We start from the raw sequence: 11,365 nt of genomic DNA, 5'->3' as shown, positions 1-11,365 counted from the left end.
CTACTGAGCCACTATGCTGCTCCTAGACCAGGGGACCATGACGCCAGCCCAGGTGACATTCTTCATATGGATACAGGGTGGTGCCAGGAGGCATCCAGCTGGAGGTCGAGACATGCACAGGCCCCTTGGTGGTTTCCGTTCAGGACATTGCAGAAGTGTCAGGGTCTTCTCCCTCCACTCTGCCTAATCTCCCTCTCACTGTTTAAAGTTCAAGCTAAAGAGGGTCAACTTACCTCTGGCAATCAGACCCTTGGCATATCTCCCATCTAGGGACAAATGCCTCCAGGGTCTCCCCACCAAACCTCCACAGTCAACAAGCTCCATATCAGAGCAAACTGCCTCCACCCCAGCAACAGAAACAGGGGCTACGTTGAGGAAAAGCGGGAGGGAGAGAAATAAGAAATAGTATGTTCAGAGCACACAGGTGAAGAGGCTTTTTTTTTAAAAGAAAATGTAGACTTGTGTACATAAATGTTGATTACTTTACTTAAACTTCCATGCATCTGAGTCTGTCTGTGTCTGCCAGCAGCAGGTCATGGCCATGTATTTAGCCTTGATAGATAGAGGTCAGTTCTGACAGCCTACTGCACTATCTGTAAACAGGGCAACAATGTGTACACACAGCATTGAGAGCTGCTGATACCTTTTGGTCCTCCTGGTTCCTAATTCTTGGCTCATTCTGTGTTTAAAGTGTAGCTATCGTGAAGTTGTCCGGCAGTAATTGTGTCAGGCAGCTGGAACATACACAGTGAATCGATGCTGTAGGATAGCCACCGAGTAAACAGTGCACGTGCGCTAGATCTTTCATTGGCCTGTGAGCTATGTTGTTCCCATTCCAAAGCCCAATGACCACACTTTTTTTGCAGTCTCCTCCTTCATTGGTCAAGCCACTTTATCTGTCCACTCCATATGCCCTTTTCTTCTCATTGAGCACTTTCAATTCCAATGGAAAGCATCAGTGAGTGCTCCTCAGCCTAATTGTTTCAGTGAACCCCTTTGTGTCTACATCCCCTTCCTAGTAGTACACCCCATCAATCCCATAGGATTCACGTTTTCCAATGCTCTGACCCAACACATCTGGATGCACCTCTTCCTGTCTACCCTTCCCACAGAGATCCTGACATGGGTGGTTCATGTGCCTGGAGTGGTCATTCGCTGATCCCCACACTTCTTGAAGCCAGGGTGCTTCTGAAAATGAAGAACAAAATCAGTTCTGAGGAAGGGTCACCGGATCCAAAACGTTAACTCTGTTTTTTTTCCTTCACAGATGCTGCCAGACCTGCTGAGCTTTTCCAGCAATTTTGTTTTCATTCCTGATTCGCAGCATCCGCAGTTCTTTCGGGTTTTATTTGCTTCTGAAAATGTTTGAACCCCTCTCCCATATTGCATCCTTGCCAGCCATGCTTTACAGGATCAACCCCTTTGAAATCTTGCTGGCCCCTCTTCACAATTGCACATTGTCATTGCAGCTCCCAGTTCCAAACACTAAGCTCTGGGGACTCGATGCCCTGGCTACAGCCACAATTAACATCCTCCCACTCCACTCCACGTTTTCCTCCTCCTTAGTTTCTGTTGGACTGACCATGGACTACCTCCTCAACCAACATGACTGACACCGCCCTGAGTAACATGTATCCCAACTCTTAACCGCTGCCTATAAAACTCCCTGACTGCATTAGCTCCAGCCCTCTGATTTGCTGATGTGAAGACTCACCGTGGCCCTCTTCTTGGATGACAGAGAAGCACTGGCACCCTGACTAAGACACCCTCCTCCAACAAACATCACCACTGCCCACCCACCCCCGTGCCCCTGGTCTAGATGTCTGAACATGGCCAAACCCCCTCACTGGTAAAGGAGGCTGCCGTTGACTTAATGTCAGGACCTTCTAACAAATGGTTGTCTCCAAAGGTTTCATTGAAGACTACTCAGCTGTGGATTGGTTTCATGGCTACCTGATTGCTGCAATGCAATGCGTTTTCTGCATAGTATATGCTTTGAGTTTGACTTATCTTGCTCTGTGGCAGTGTGCTATGCACTCCCTATACTGGTGAGTGCAGTACCAGGCATATAGCAAGGCAAAGCAAGTAGGCTGTGAGCAAGCAAGTAGATGCTAGGTGAGCAAGTGTTAAGAGAGAAGATAAGCATCAATAATATGCAGCCCTGCCCAATCTTTGAGCTAGATTCCAGTCCTTGTATGCAAATTATCCCTTCTGTAGCCTTTTGTGGTAGTTGCTGATGTGTCCTGCAATGGAAGTCTCTGCTTCCAGAGCACCCTGCCAGTGCATGCTAGAAATGCCAGGATAGGTGTGATGAGTTGGCAGTGATAGGTGCTAATGCTCCTGTGGGATGAGTGCAATGAGCTGATACCCAAGGATTGTGCCCTGAGATGTTGTTCAACATGAAGGTGGGTTCAGGGCAAGCAGTGAGAGGTCTCTGCCAGGCATATGTCCCAGTTTCCTTTGACGGGTTTTTCCAATGTTTAGCTTATATGATAAGTTTGGGAGTCTGAATGTCAATGAGGTGAATTATGGAGTTAAGAAGGCATTTAACAAGCAATAATGTGAGCCAATTTTGTATCTCACTGCTGCCTAGTGAGAATCTCACCCCACAGCTTGTGAAACTATAAAAGATGGTGAAATGATCTTGCCATTGAAATGTACCTCGTCACACTCATCCACTGATTCTGTCACATAGTTCGCCATAGTTTGTTTCACGCAGACCCTAATAACAGTCTACCATTGTTACTGTTGTATAATCTTTGCATCATTATTTTAAGCACCATGTTTCAGACAGGCTCAATTATTCTGACAAACAGGATTTTCCACACTACAAATGGAGCATGCTGACTGTATTATTTACATTTCCTTTTCACATGTTTTACATCAGTAATTCCTCAGATGAATTTTTTTCTCATTCCTATGGGGATTACTGGAAATGGGGATTTTGTTAGATTATAGAGATGCGATTGAAATTAAAAGCCCTGATTATAATCAACAAAGCTGTATGTAAAAGACTAACTTAATTTCTTCAATATAGTTTAATGTTAACAGACTGAGGTGACATGAACACTTTTAAGTTTATTTTCAGCTCCATTCATTGTGTCCATAAACTAGGCACGTTACCTGTTTATTTGGATGTTACATTTGCCTCTTAAAGCTCCAAAATGACTTTCATGGAACACTTGAACATTTGTATATTGAAAGTGTCAAATGCAACATTTTTAGCAAACATTCACAGGAAGTACATACAGCAGGAGGTTCATGATATCAATTAATGTGATTGGTTGCCAACAGCTTGATATTGCTGTTCAGTGCTCTTTTACCTCTATATAGTCGACATGCATTCAGCAGCACAAAGGGCCTTGCCTGACTGTGTTATTTAAAGGAATTATCGGCTGCTTTCAAATCAGATGCTGGTTGATTTCTTCACTTATTCCAATTCTGTAAGAATTTGGTGTTTTGGATAACCATTTTGGCAAATGACAACAGGACATGGTGTGACTGGTGCTGAAGGAGTTTTTGTTGATAGAAAATCTTCTGACCAGACCAGAGATGGATGCTATCTCATGCAATCCCCTTAGAATACAGCAAGATGGTGCATCTGATTTAAGCCAGACAATGTTAACAGACTGAGGTGACATGAACACTTTTAAGTTTATTTTCAGCTCCATTCATTGTGTCCATAAACTAGGCACGTTACCTATTTATTTGGATGTTACATTTGCCTCTTAAAGCTCCAAAATGACTTTCGTGGAACACTTGAACATTTGTATATTGAAAGTGTCAAATGCAACAGATCAAGCTGTTGTGGAGGAAGTAGGAGAGCTCAAGGCCTCGCTGCAGGAGATCCACCCAGTGGCAATTACCCAGCTTGACAGAAAACAATATATGAGATGGTTATGCTTTGGTGAGGAAATCTGCTGAAAGAATAAGTGTCCCCTCTCAGGTCAGCAACACCAGCATTGAGGCTGGTGCTCCTCGGATGCTGTCTGACCTGCTGTACTTTTCCAGCTTCACACTTAGCAAATCTGGCTTCCAGCATCTGCAGTTCTTGCTGTCTCCAAGTCACATCATCTCCATGCCTGACTCAAGACTTCCAAAATGAGCTCTTTACTCTGGTTTCTGTCAGAGCAAGTGGTGACCAGGAGGGCAAAGAAAACATTTCAAGGAGATCCTCACAGTCTCCCTGAAAACTTGAAATATCTCCACTGACTTTAAGAATGCCCAAACTGAAAAAGTGTCTGATAATGCATCAACCATCTTGAGTGTCTCTGACGAGCCCAGTTGGAGGTCAAGTCCAAACAGTAGAAGCAGTGTGCAAATGCCCAAGTATCCCACCCACCCACCTCTTCAAACACCACTTGTCCCAACTGTGACAGGATGTGCAGATCCAGAAATGGACTGTTAAGTTACTTCAGGACCCACAACCCAGGTCCCACTCTTGCCCTATGAGCGAACAAAGGGGCAACCTGTCCACTGGCTCCATGCACATGGGTTAGGTCTTAAATGAATTCTTATCTGTATTTACATAGGAGAAAGACCTTGTATTTGGGGATTTCAGTTGGGATGGTGAGAACATGTTAAGATGAAAAAGGAAAACGTATTAGATGCTTTAGCAGGCATAAATGTGCATAAATGCTCAGGGCCTGATGAGATGTATCCCATGCTATGAGAGGCAACAGAGGAGATTGCTGGGGCCTTGGCAGAAATGTTTAATTCTTTGGCCTTGTGTGAAGTGCCAGATGACTGGAGGACAGATAATATGGCTCCTTTATTCAAGAAGGGCATCCAGGAATAGGCCAGACAATTACAGACCAGTTGGTCTGACGTTAGTGGTTGGGAAATTATTGGAAAAAATTTCTGAAGGACACTATTAATCAACATTGGAAAGGCAGGGGCTAATCAGCGTTTTTTTTTTGGTGGTGCGGACTCACGATGGAAGCAGGAGTGTGATCTGGATGTTTTCTTTGGCTGATTCTTTTATATTTGCTTTTGTTTTTAATCTTGTCTTTTGTATATTAAGACGACATCAGAAAATGATAAGTTTGCACACTTTTCATTCTATTCCTGTACTTGAGTACACGTCACAATAAAATCTAAATCTATTAATCAACTGGGAAATTGGGCAGAGCAATGGCAGGTTGAGCTTAATCCTGATAAGTGCAAGGTGATGCTTGAGGATGCAATCATATAATTGCTACAATGTGGAAGCAGGCTGTTCGACCCAGTGAGTCCACACTGACGCTCCAAAATATACCTCATCCAGACACACTCCTCTACCCTATCCCTGTAACCCTGCATTTCCTATGGCTAATCCACCTAGCCTGCACATCCCTAGACACTATATGGGCCATTTAGCATGGCCAATCCACCCAACCTGTACATCTTTGGACCTGCGGGAGGAAGCCAGAGCACCGAAGAAAACCCACACAGATACGGGGCAATTGTGCTAACTCCACACAGACAACTGCTCGAGGGTGGGCCTGAACTCCTGTCCCTGACATTGTGAGGTACCAGTGCTAACCACTGAGCCACCATGATGCCCAAGGCAATGGCCTAGTGCTATACTCACTGGACTATTAACCTAGAAACTCAGCCAATTTTCTGGTTTGAATCTCAATATGGCATATGGTGGAATTTGAATTCAACAAAAAGTATGTGGAATTTTAAGAAACTGTTGATGACCATGAAACCATTGTTGATTATCAGGAAAAAAAAGCTATGTGGCTCGCTAACGGCCTTCAGGAAAGAAAATCTTCTCTCCTCACCAACCTTCTCTCCAGACCCACAGCAATGTAGTTGTAGTGATTTGATATAATTTGAGGGCAGTTGAGAATCAAAGTCTATCCTTGAGCACGTGGACTGCTGTGGTGCAAGAAGACACCACCTTCTTAAGGGAACTAGGCACAAGCAATAAATGCTGGCCAGCCAGCGATGCCCACATCCCACAAGTGAATAAGAAAACAATTTGGGAGCTGTCATAAGGGAAGGACATAAATAATGAATGGCAGGTTCCTAAAGATTACTGAGGAACAAGGAAACCTTGGTGTACTTGTCCATAGATGCCTGAAGATGACAGCACAGCTAAACAGGTTGGTGAAGCTGGCATAGGGAATGTTTGCCTTCATGAGCTGAGGTGCAGAATATAGGAGCAAGGAAGTCTTGTTACCACCCTAAAACATTAGTTAGGCTACAGATGGAATACGGTGTGTAGTTTCAATCACACTGGAGAGGTGGCTTAGGAGATTCACCACAATGTTGCCTGGATGAAAAGCCTCTGTTAGGAGGAGAGACTAGGTAGGCTGGGTTTGTTTTCCTTGGAGCGGAGGAGGCTGGGCGGGGTGTGCTGATCTGATTTAGTTTTGCATATCTCAATGAGAGACACAGACAGGGTAGATTGTCAGTATCTTTTCCCTGTGGCAGATGTGTCTAAGACCAGAGGGCATAGGTTTAAGCTAAAGAGTAAGTGGTTCAGAGGAGATCAGGATTTTTTTTCGCCCAAAGAGGGATATGAACATGGAACATGCTGCCTGAGAGGATGGTGTGGATATGATAAGCATCTGGATGAGTACTTAAAAGGCCGGGGTATAGTCAGCTATGGACCACGCATGGGTAAATAGGATTATGTATTGGCTGGCATTGTGGGCCAAAGGGCCTGTTTCTATCCTGTATGACTCTATCTTCCACCTTGAGTCAACCATCCTCAATTGACAGACTGCTTTTGTTGCAGCCATAACCTGCAACCCCAGAGCAGGACAAGTACCACTTTGCCAATGACTGCAAATGTTTGGCCATGAATTTTTATGCATCTTCCTCCTTACATCCACCGCTGAGCTGGAATAATTTGCAGTTCATCATCTTGTGTTGCACAAGAGGCATCTCATCGCTCTATATTCTATTAGCGTTAAAATACATTTCAATTCCTGTCTGTCCAGCTGTGATCTGACTTTCAGCAATGAACCATGTAATATCCTATACCCCGGCTGTAGGCATCATGCTTTCACTCAGTGACTATGCACTGCACCAACAGTTGCCCACATGGGGAGCCATAAGGTGGCTAATGGGTGGCAAGATCTGAGCACACGACGGTTGATTTTTCTGATTTTTCCACACAATCCATGTGTGGCTACAATGAAAATCATGCTGCCATGTGGATTAAGATGGAGAAAACTATGGACAAGCTGAACCAATGCTTCCACTCTGTGAGCAGCTCTGGAGCAGCATTGCAGCATTTGGCAGAGCAGGTGTCAAGACACATTAAAATAAAAACCAAAAGAACTGTGGATGCTGTAAATCAGGAACAAAAACAAAGTTGCTGGGAAAGCTCAGCAGGTCTGGCAGCATCTGTGAAGAAAAACAAAACAGAGTTAACGTTTCGGGTCCAGTGACCATTCCTCAGAACTGTGTGTGTTGGTCAAGACATATTGTGGTGTGCTGCATGCTGAACACATTGACATCACGTGTGAACCACCTTGGCAACACAGCAAGCAATTCAGGAGCAGGAGATGAGGAGGAAGAGAAAAAGGCAGCACCCTCTCTGTCCAGATTGTCCTTGAGGAACCCATTCCAGCCATTAGCACAACACCAATTCCCTATCCATTAACATTCTCACAACTAACCTTCTCTTTCTGTTACTGACTCGGAAGCCTGCAGTTCAATGTAAAGGTTTTTATTTTGTATCAAGGAAATCATTTCCATATTACATCAAAAATGAATTAATCATCTTTGTGCAGTCTGCTTGAGCCTGTTTTCCACGTTCCTTTGCCTTTCCAAACACTCCAATGTGTTATCCCAGTGTCTACAGAATGATGAGTGGAAGGCTCTCATTTTCAGCAGGGTTGACTACAGATGATATTGGAATATGACATCAATTCATTCTAGGTCCAGAGGACTTGCATGCCAGCTACACCATCTAGGCAAAGGAGTCCATACTCAGGGCTGATAGACATGTCATGGCCAGAGGCCACGAAGAGGATTCTCAAAAGTGTTCTCTTATGAACAAATTCTGTTCCATTTCAAACTGGACAACATTTTCTGGATGAATAAATTAGCAGAGGCTGAACACCTCATTCTATGTCCAGAAGCTGCTGAAACATCTACATTTTAGAAGCATTCCAGTGAAAGCTGACTCAAAGGAGTTGGAGACCAGTAATCTTCCAACCAGATCTGGATAAAGAAGACATCACGATCCATTTAAGCTACAAATAGGCACTGATGCCTTTACAGTAACCTCATCACCTTGCAATGGAATCTCTGAAGGAGGAGGCAAAGCTTTAGTCTTAACTGAATCACTTTCCAATTAGCCCACTAAGATGGATCATGAGCACATTAAATTCTTGTCTTTATCACATGAACTGAAACTGGGGCTCGTTGAATTGGTTTGATGTCGAATTTTGAGATTCGAAGCCAGTTGCTGTTTTGCCTTGGAGGAGAGCAGGACTGTGGGCAGAGTTTTTATAGCCTGCCTCAGACCCTCTATTTCAATCTCCTTAGTTTCTGGCTGGAAAGAAGCCTACATTTTGTTTATAAGAAGGAAAAGCTATAAGACCCAGCTTGCCAAGGAACCTAGAATTGAACATGGACTTCTGGGAAGTTGTAATTCATGTGGCCTTTCATTTTTAATACCCCTGGATTTACTGAACATGTGATTTCTAAAATCACTTTACTTATTCCCTGAGAGCCGATTTTTGTGGATGGAGTAAAGAAGTTCCCCTGCATCGTGAATATTTTGTAAATAAACCATACCTTTTCACTTAATCTTAAAGGTATGTCCTCAGAGTGGTCCATGAACTAAGAATTTGTGTAATCTCGTATGTAGCATTTTTTTTAATCTTGTTTCAATATAAAAGTAACCAACATAGCTTTATACAAGATTAATTTATTGCACACCTATTCATGAAAACTGCATATTTAAAAAATGATAAAGTTACTACCTAAAAAGAAAGTGATACAAGGATTTAAAATAATAATAAAAGTAACATAAGATAAAAATAAGGTCAGTCTTTACTATTGTTGCAGACCTTGCTTAAACTCTAACCAGAAGGCTTTCAAAACTTGATGTCAGATTCAGCAGCTGTGATGGTTTTTGTGGTTGGATAGTTCAAAATTGCACCCACAAGTGGAGTAAGCAGACCAAGTCTAAGAGTAAGTGAAGTCTCCTTTGTTTTGCTCATTTGACACTGAAAGTTGTGGTTCTTAGTAGCCTGGTTCATAGAAACATAGGAAAATATCAAAAAAAGGGGCACAGTAGCTCATTCGGCCCTTCAAGCCTGACCAACCATTCAATATGGCTGATAATCTAACTCAGCACCCTGCCCCTGCTTCCCCACCTCCCCCATACCCTTTGATCCGCTTAGCCCTCTGACCTATAAATAACAATATTTTAGCCTCAACCACTTGTTTTCACAGAGAATTCAACAGATTTACTATTCTCTGAGTAAAGAAATTTCTCTTCATCTCAGTAAACATAATACAATCGCCCTGGATGTGTCTGACTTTCTTTCTTCCTGTTGAGAAGCAGATGCTCATTCAAGATGTCTCTTTTTCCACATTGTCCAAATGATTCTCCTCCGAATCGTTTTTACCAGCCAATGTTATCACAATCAAACAAAATGACTGCAGATGTTAATTTTGCTGATGAATATACCAGTCTGATTATCTGCTTTTGATGCAATTAAATCCACAAGGGGAATCGTGTATTTTGGGACCACCTATTATGTCTTTTTTAAAGATAGATTCACATTCTTTACAAAGTTTATTGTGTTATATTTGAATGTTCAAGTCAAAAGGTTAATATACTGAAACAGGTTTTTCATGTAAATATATTTTACGATTAAAGCATGAAAGTCAAAAAGTGCCTGAATTTAAAATTAAACTGTTTAAATCACAACACAGTAGTTGCAAAATATGACAATAAAAAATAATGACAGAGGTTTCAGTTGAAGAAAAAGATATGATGCAGTAATATGGCAGCTTAAAAAAAAGGTGATGGCTCACTCACTGTTGTACGTATCAGCAGTTCATAGAAAGCAAATATTTACTTTCAATTGCCTGTAAATCTGTTCTGTGGACGTCAGTGCTACAACAGCATCAAAAGATGAAGCAGAGGATCAGAGGAGAACAGCTTAATGCTGACACTTGAGAGCCAAGTCTCTTCTCTGCGCCAGTACTGATTTCCATATTTTTTAGATGTGCAGAGTCGTCTGTGGTGGATAAATGTTAGGAATGACATTGACAACTCGTGAGTGACGTGAATTATAAACCATGTTAAAAGTATCGAATTGTTCTTTTATTTTGAAAAGTGACTTAACAACAAAAGGGTGACATTTCTGAAATCAGCTCACATAATTGTTGGACCAAATGAGACAAACCAGTTAGGGGATATACTCTGATTTCTGAGTAGTTTTCTGGGATGTACAGAGCTTTATACTTTTAAAATAACAAATCAGTTGATCTCTATTCTGTTTGCCTTAGCTTGTCCTTTGATCCCGCAGAGGTAATGCCAACCAACAATTGTATTGGGTACAAATGCTCAAGTATTTCACACCATATTAAATCTACTTCAAGTATTTTACTGACAAATGCAACATGGCACAGTGGGGCAAATCTACACTTAGAGATAGTAGGAACTGCCAATGCTGGAGTCTGAAGTAACAAGGTGTAGAGCTGGAGGAACACAGCAGGCCAGGCAGCATATGAGGAGCAGGAAAGCTGATATTTCGGGTCTGGACCATTCTTCAGAAATCGGGGAGGGGAAGGGGGCTCTGAAATAAATAGAGAGAGGGGGGGCTGTGATAGAAGGCGGATAGTGGAGCAGATAGGTGGGAGAGAAGACGGACAGGTCCAGGAGGCAGGGGTATAGGTGGGAAATGGGGGTGGGGGTTGGTCAGTGAGGTGGGAGGGGCGGATAGGGGGGAGGGAAGACGGACAGGTCAAGGAGGCGGGGATGAGAGGGGGAGCTGGTCTTGGGATGAGGTCGGGGGTGGGGAGATTTTGAAACTGCTAAAGTCCACATTGAGACCATTGGGTTGTAGGGTTCCAAGGAGGAATATGAGGTGCTGTTCCTCCAGTTTCCAGGTGGCATCATTGTGACACTGGAGGAAGCCCAGGATGGACATGTCGCCCAGGGAGTGGGAGGGGGAGTTGAAGTGGTTCGCGACTGGAAGGTGTTATTGTTTGTTGCAAATCGAGCGTAGGCACTTCACAAAGCGGTCTCCGAGCCTCCGCTTGGTCTTCCCGATGTATAGGAGGCCACATCGGGAACAGCGGACACAATAGACCACATTAGCAGATGTGCAGGTGAGCATCTGTTTAGTGTAGAAGGTTTATTTTTGGGGCCTGGAATGGAGGGGAGGGGGGAGGTGTA

This window comes from Rhincodon typus, chromosome 13, assembly GCF_021869965.1.
Source record: "Rhincodon typus isolate 14 chromosome 13, sRhiTyp1.1, whole genome shotgun sequence".
NCBI lineage: Eukaryota > Metazoa > Chordata > Chondrichthyes > Orectolobiformes > Rhincodontidae > Rhincodon > Rhincodon typus.
The sequence above is the reverse complement of the archived record's forward strand: the minus strand, read 5'-3'. Positions refer to the sequence as shown.